The sequence below is a fragment of the Leptopilina boulardi genome, unplaced genomic scaffold (genome assembly GCF_019393585.1).
Source record: "Leptopilina boulardi isolate dan_hultmark-lab unplaced genomic scaffold, ZJU_Lbou_2.1 LbouV2_144, whole genome shotgun sequence".
NCBI classification, from domain to species: Eukaryota; Metazoa; Arthropoda; class Insecta; order Hymenoptera; family Figitidae; genus Leptopilina; species Leptopilina boulardi.
This window is the reverse complement of record NW_026137690.1, coordinates 1670776-1679753: the sequence shown is the minus strand read 5'-3', so window position 1 is coordinate 1679753 and position 8978 is coordinate 1670776.

Here is an 8978-nt window from a genome sequence, read left to right as displayed (position 1 = left end):
TTTTTTGGGGTCATTCCGTAATAATTTTACGCTTTTTCCTTTAATTTGTAATTGTTTGCTTTTAAATAGTGTTATGAATTGCAAAGATAATTATTACTAAGTTTTTATAACAATCCGAAAATTTGTTTGGAAGTTATAACCGTTTTTTGGATTTTTTTTGGGTCATTCCGTAATATTTTTTTTGCATTTTTTTACCAAAATCTGTTTTTCTGCCTTTAAAGGGTGCTATTTAAAGCAAAGAATATTATTAGCGTTTTTTAAGTTTTTTTTTTGGGTCATTTCGTATTAATTTTATGGTTTTTTTTTTCTAAATTTGATTTTTGTTACGTTTAAACGGTGTTACTGATAGCAAAGTTCATAATTACCAAGTATCATAACTATCTTTTAATTTATTTCGAAATTAAAAACGTTTTTTGGATTTTTTTGGGGTCATTCCGTAATAATTTTACGCTTTTTTCTTTAATTTGTATTTTTTGCCTTTAAATAGTGTTATCAATTGCAAACATAATTATTACTAAGTTTCATAACGATCCGGTAAGTTGTTTAGAAGTTATAACCGTTTTTTGGATTTTTTTGGGGTCATTCCGTAATAATGCTACGCTTTTTTTTCTAAATTTGTATTTTTTCGTTTTTAAATGTTAACATTCATAGCAAAGAACATAATTACAAAGTTTCATATGACGATTCGGTAATTCGTGTGAAAGTTATAACTCTTTCTCGAATTTTTTTTTTTGGGTCATTCCATAATAATTACTTTTTTTTTCTAAATTTGTAGAAATCTGCAATAAAATAATATTTTTTATCGCAAAGAACATAAATACAAAGTTTTATAAGGATTCGTTAATTTCTTTAGAAGTTATATCCGTTTTTTTGGATTTTTTGGGGTCATTCCATAATAATTTTACGCTTTTTTCTTTAATTTGTATTTTTTTACCTTTAAATAGTGTTATTAATTGCAAAGATAATTATTACTAAGTTTCATAACGATCCTGTAATTTGTTTGGAAGTTATAAACGTTTTTTTGGGGTCATTCCGTAATAATGATACGCTTTTTTTTCCTAAATTCATATATAATTCTGCAATAAAAGAATGTCATTTATCGCAAAAAACATATAAATACCAAGTTTTATAAGGATCCTATTAATTTTTTTAGAATTTATAAGCATTTTTTTTTGGGGGGGGGGGTTTGGGTCATTCCATATTAATTATGCGCTTTTTTTAAAATTTGCATTTTTTTCGCCTTCAAAGAATGTCAATAATTGCAAAGAAAAAAAAATTACCAAATTTTATAAGGCTTCATTAATTTATTTGAAAGTTACAACCATTTTTTGAATTTTTTTTTTTTTTGGGACATTCCATAATAATTTTTCCTTTTTTTCCGAAGTTAGTATTTTTTTCGCCTTTAAAGGATGTTATTAATTATAATATAATCTGTGATGTTAATTTTTTATTATAAAAAAATTCTCTTATATAAAAAATCTGTTTTTTTTAAATAGTTTTAATTTTAAAAATCTGGAATTATTTTATTTTTTTTTTAATATACATTATATTTATTTTCTGGGTGGTCTTATGTTCATTTATGAGCAATACGACTGAAGCAACACGTGCCTTTTGTTATTCCTCCCGTAAAGTCCATGTTTCATATCAGTTCAACTTCCTCTCAAAGAGAGAAAAGTTTTCACTCTTGGCGAACACATGTGAACATACACATAGATATACATAAAGTTGTGACGCTGACATGGATATATACATATATCTTTGACGTTTATATAGTATATACATATATTATCCTTTCGGTTGCTCCTTGAAAAATTCAAGAGTTTTTCTTTACATATAAACAAACAAAAATCTTCCTCTATATATACATATACATGATATCAGTTAATTTCCCATACCATATTTTTAAAAAAAATTTTATCACACAAAATATTAAAAAAAATTTTTTATATATTAAAATATATTATAAATATATACATATATAAAAATAATTAATTATTAATTAATAAATTAATAATATAATTAATAATAATAGAATAATTATTAAATTATATAATATAATTTATATATAATAGAACAGATAATAATAATAATAATAATAATAAAAATTTATATAATTATATATTTTAAAATAATAATATAAAATTAATTACAAAAGTATATATGAAAAAATTTTATATAGAGTGGAAACGAAAAGGAAATGAAGATTTTAATATTGTTATTGAAACAAAAGCGGGAGAATTCCCATTTTGTGACCAAAGGACTGGTGTTTAGCTTTAGATTGAGACACTTATCCGTCCTGAAATAACAAATTTTTAAGGACAGGTCCATATTCTTAATCATAACTCATCAACAATAGTTTATTTAAGAAGCTACGATTTTAGATTTGGCACGCATTTTTTTCTAACACACATGGTTCTGCTTATACATATATAGGTATATTATTATCTTGCAAAGTACCTGCCCTATATTTTTTACACAGGGAAATTCCACTACTAATGTTGCAATAGATTTTAGGAAAATCATATCAAAAATAATGGTAATAATAATAATAATACATATAATAATTATAATTATTATTATATTTATTATTATTATTATTATTATTATTATTATTATTATTATTATTATTATTATTATTATTATTACTACTATTATTATTACTATTATTATTATTATTATTATTATTATTATTATTATTATTATTATAAAGATCAGTATTTCTTATATTCGAAATTTCGCTTTTTACCATATTTTCCACGACTTAAAAATACTTTTACAAAATTTCTAAAAAAAAAAAAAAAATTTTTTTAATTTGATTTTTATTTTTCTTTTGTGTATAGTATTTTAGTGTCATTGTGAAAATTGAGAAATAGATAGAAAAAAAAATAAAAGTTTAGATAAAAATAAAGATATATATTGAATGATAATATATTCTGTATATGAATGACTCACGGAAGAAGCTGTAAAAAAAAAAATTTGTACCTGTGTAAAAAAATGTACTCGGGTGCAGAATATTGTCTTAATAGTTTGTAGTCAAAAAGATAAGATTTGAATCGTTGACTCAACTGTGAAATTCTTACCTCCATACTTAATATATATATATATATATATATATATATATATATATATATATATACTCGTAGAGGTTATAAATTTTCAAATAAATGAGAAGTTAATGCGAGTATAAAAACACCTTTAAATTTTTAGTAAGTGTGAAACCTGCTTTTTTTAGAAATAAATTTTACAAACGTTTCAACTAAACATTTTTTTTTATTTTAATTATTAAAAAAAAAAAAAAATTCAAACTAAAATTATTCTTCTCTACATTATTATTATATTTTCTATATTTTTAATGAAATTTTTCAAAAATTCAATTATCATAAATTTAAATTCAATTATTTTTGAATAATTTCAATTTAAAATCACTTATGAAATTAAAATTATTAAAAAAATTTTTTTATTTAAAACCATCTAAAATCTCATACAATAATGAATTGAATTTTTAAAAATAATTGAATTTCAAGTGATTTTTGAATTTAAACTTTTAGTAATATTATTTTCTAAATTTTAAAATAATTTTCAACAATTATTGAATTTCATAAAATTTTTAATTAAAAAATCCTTTCTTATAATTGAATCGTGAATTTCGAAAAGGGCTCAACTCGAAAAAACGTAAATGTCATTTTCGCATAACAAACGATAGCGAAAATGACACTTACGATTTTTTTTTAGAGTTGAGCCCTTTTCGAAATTCACGATTCAATTGAATTTTCAGAGAATATTATATAAAAATCAATAAAAAATAATTAAATTTTGAAAAAATTTATAATTGCAAATTTTTAGAAATAATTCAATTTGAAAAAGTTTTTTATTTTGAATAAATTTTAGACAAAATTAAATTTTAGAAGGTTTTAAATTAAATTTTTTGAAAATAATTGAATGTTACAATAAGTGATTTTGAATTGAAATAAGAAAGTTTTGTTTTAAAAATTTTAGACAAAATTAAATTTTAGAAGATCTTAAATTAAATTTTTTGGAAAATAATTGAATATTACATAATAAGTGATTTTGAATTTGAATAAAAAAAGTTTTGTTTTGAAAATTTTAGAACTATAATTAAATTTTAAAAACGTTTTAAATTAAAAATTCTCGGGTTAACTGGACCCGCATGGTATTAATAAGGGTTAAAGAAAGGATCTAAAAATTTTTTTTGTCTTTTCAGGTTTTCAAAAATTATTTTTTTTTTCTAAATTTTACACTAAAATTCCTTTAAATGTCCAACACACTGTGTAGATTAAAATTTTATTTGAAATCATTTCACTTGATTGTTGTAAAAGAAGTATGTAGAATATGTTTTTTTGTCTTTTGAGGTTTTCAATAAAAACTTTTTTCTTTTTTTTAGAATATAGTCGTTAGTATAGAAAGGACTAAAAATATGTCGAAACTAGTATATTAAAATATAAAAAATATTCAAATACATTCAATTAATTTGAGCGAGAAAAAAATGCTCGGATCTACTGGACCCATGATGCCAGTTAAGGGTTAAAAAAATAAATTAAATTAAATTAGTTAAAATAAAATCGAAAAAAATCGCATTTAAAAAAATATAATTGAGAAAAAGCCGTAGAAAAAATTGTGCAATCCAAGGCATAAATTTTTGTCAAAAATCTTGCAAAAGATTTATAAAAAAAAATTTTCTCCTCTTTTTTTTTTGTTTTTAGGTATAATTTTTCAGATTCGTCTCTTATCTGATAATTGACTTGAGAGAATATAAACTCCTCTGTCATATATATTTGACAAACGGAAACGAACCGTAAAACTTATAATTCGACTCGGTTTTCCCTTTCCCTATATATATATATATATATACATATTTCTTGCACACGCGTCACTTGACGAGAGCTATCTAATTGCGGGTACTTAAGGAAAAAAGGTCGTCGTGTCGTGGTGTGGTACTGAGTCCGAAAATCGCATGCTTCTTATATGCGACGAAAGGGGCTGCGATATATACGCATCCAGCTCTAAAAACTATGGGGATATAATTAACGAAAATTAACGTCAAAGCGACACAGAGGAGAATATTATGTCGATTGGCATCAAAGTCGGTAAAAATTTTGTCTTTTGGGAAAAAAAAAAAAAAAAAAAAAAAAAAATTTAAAAGGGATATATTTACCTTTTTCGATGACCTAGGACCCGACGACTGTCTCATGAATATATATATATATGTGCGTATGTTTGCTGTGTATACCTCTTTATACCTGTGATAAGATGACACTTTTAATGGTTGCAGATGCGCACCTCATAATTTTTCAAGGGCGTGCATTCACAGTCGACCCCAATTTTTTTTTTCTTTTTATTCATTTTCCTTCGTTTCATTTTTTTTTTTTTTTTTACTTTTTTTTAAATAACCCTCTTTAGTTTTTTTTACCAGTTTTTAACAAAAATATGAATTTTTATAATTTTTAGACGAATTTATATGTGTTTATTTTTTGATTTTATTTATTACTAAACCAATTTTTTATTGAAGGAATCAATTTTTGGTTAAATTAATAATCAAATTTTGGATGAATCAACATTTATTTGATTATTAATTAAGCCAAATTTTCGTTTAATTAACCCGTATTTTGTTATCGCTATTTTGGAAACAGAATTTTTTTACAATCAAACAAAATTTGGTACATTCCCTCATAACAAAAGGATATCCCTAGGATATCCATAGGATATCCATATCAATGATCGATATCCTAGAATGGTCCCCAGGATATCTTGGGATATCCATAGGATATCCCTAGGGTATCCGGTCTGTGGGACATCAACATGACATTTATAGGATATCCACAGGATATCCCTAAGACATCCACAAAATATCTATTGGATATTATATCGCAGGATATCCATGGGATATCCTCAGGATGTCCGTGGTATATCCTCAGGATATTCATGGGATATTCTTAGGATATTCACGGGATATTTAATATCTCAACATATATTTTTAAAGGTTAAAATTGTTAAGCTAATATATAATGAATAATAATATAATAAAAACAAAAATCTTATAAGCTTCTAATTTATTTTAAATGAAGATTTGAAACGCATTTTTCAAAGTTTTTAAATAAACTCATGCACTTAATGTATAATTAATATTAATAGTTATTCGTTATTTGCGGGGAAGAATTTATATTTGTTTAAAGTCAATTTATTTTCTGACAATATTATAGGCATATGAATAAAGGAATGAATCACGAATGAGAAAAAAATTAGTTAATAATTTTTTAAATTAAACAACTTTCTCGAAAAACAAGTTGCATTTTATTTTATTTATATAAAATTTAATTCACAGAATATTCTCACTCGTATATAGTCTCATAATGACTTTAAAAACAGTATCCTGAGAATATCTTCTTGACATCCAGAAGATATACTAAGGATATCCTGAAAATATCTGTGGGATATCCTGACGATATCTATGGGATATCTGGAGGACATTTATGAAAGTCTATAGAGATATCCAGAAGATATCCTGTGGATATCCTCAGATATCCATGGGATATCCAAAGGATATCCAAACCGCCGATTTTTTGGATATCCTTAAGAGATCCTTTTGATATCCATAGGACATCCCTAGGATATCTGCGGGATAATATCAATATATCCCAAAATATCTTGTGTTATTAGGGTTTAGCTTTTTTTTACACAAAGCAATTTGATCAGACCAAAATTTAGTAAATTTAACCAAATTTGGTTAATTTAGCCAAATTGGAATAATTTAGCCAAATTGGAATAATTTAACAAAATTTTATATTATAGCAAACCTTTATTTGTTATATTAAACCCAATAAATCGGTTTTTGATTTAATCAAAATAAAAAATACTCTGGTTAATAAAATATTTATAAATTTAGGAAAAAAAATGTATAATTATTATGGAATGACCCTTAAAAAAAATTTCAAATAACGATTATAACTTCTAAAGAAATTAATGGATCGTAATGAAACTTGGTATTTATATCCTTTGCTTGTAAATGACCTTTTTTTGCAGATTTTTACAAATTTAGAAAAAAGAACTGATTATTATTATGGAATGACCCCAAAAAAAAAATCAAAAAAAACAGTTTTAACTTCCGGACAAATTAACGGATCATCATGAAACTTGTTAGTTATATTTTTCTTGCAATTTCTTGCAAATTTAGAAGAAAAAGTCGCATGATTATTACAGAATGAAAAATCAAAAAAATTTTTGGGACATTCCGTAATAATTATTTGGGTTCTTTTTTTTTGCTAAATTTGAGTTTTTTCACCTTAAAAGGATGTAATTCATTGCAAAGAACATATAACTACCAAGTTTCATAACAATCAGTTAATTTGTTTAGAAGTTATAATCATTTTTTTGAATTTTTTTGGGGTCATTCCGTAATAATTTTACGCTTTTTTCCAAAATTTGTATTTTTTCACTTTTAAAGAATGTCATTTATTGCAAAGAACATAATTACCAAGTTTCACGACGATTTGGTAATTCGTGAGGAAGTTATAATTCTTTTTCGAATTTTTTTTTTTTGGGTCATTCCATAATAATTATTGTTTTTTTTTCTAAATTTGTATAAATCTGCAATAAAAGAATATTATTTATCGCAAAGAACATAAATACAAAGTTTTATAAGGATTCGTTAATTTTTTTAGAAGTTATAACTGTTTTTTGAATTTTTTTGTGGTCATTCCGTAATAATTATACGCTTTTTTTCAAAATTTGTATTTTTCTACTTATAAGGATGTCGTTCATTGTAAAGAACATATAATTACTAAGTTTTATGACGATCCGGTAATTTGATTGGAAATTATAACAGATTTTTGGTTTTTTTTTTTGGGGTCATTCCATAAGAATTATTCTTTTTTTTCTAAATTTATATCAAATCTGTAATAAAAGAATGTTATTTATCGCAAAGAACAGAATTACCAAGTTTCATGACAATCTGGTTATTTTTGAGGAAGTTACAACTGTTTTTTTTTTTTTTTTTTTTTTTTTAGGGTCATTTCATAAAAATTATTCCCTTTGTTCCCAAAATTTGTATTTTTTTGTCTCCAAATGTTATGTTATTCATTGTAACGTAATCTGTTGTGTTAATTTTCGATTACACAAAAATTCTATAACATAATAAAATCAATGGGAATTTTGTCAAAAAGCAATTCAAATAAATGGAAATTTATCTTAAAGAATAAAATAAAAATTCCCTGGTATGAAATTCTACTTAATAAAAATTCCATTAAAATGGCTAATTATGTTAATTAAAAATTCGACCAAATAAAAATTCTGTCAAATGAAAATTCAAACAAATAAAAATTTTGTAAAGTGAATTTTCGGTTAGATGAAAAATTCTCTAATCTATATAGAAAATCGTTTTAATGAAAATTCTGCAAAATAATAATTCAAACAAATAAAATTTGTCTCTAGAAAAATTATATATTTAAAAAAAATTCTATTAAATGAATATTCTAACAATTTTTTTAGAACTTATTCATTTACATTTTTACTTTAAAATTATTTTTCTAATTAAATTAATACACACTGAAAAAAAAATTTATTTGGTTCAATTAATACTCGATTACTTGACTATTATCAAATAAATATTTATTTGTATCAAATAATTAATATTTGAGTCAATTAAATGATATTTGTTTCAAATACAGAAATTATTGGTTCAAATACAATTTATTTAATTCAAATAAAAATTATTTGGTTCAAATAAATAAACCATATTTTTTCTTTTCTTCAAAACATAAAAACAATACTAAAAGTATTGTAAAATAAAATTTGTTATTTAAACACAATTTTTTTTTTTTAAATGAAAGCGATATAATAATATACAAGTATAAGTGTATATATATTTCTTTGAAGAAAATCAGCCCCATTCATGTTTTGAGTTGTATTCACTCACTGGCCAATGATGAGTTAAAGGGCGTGGTTTAGAACTTAGCCAATGAGAA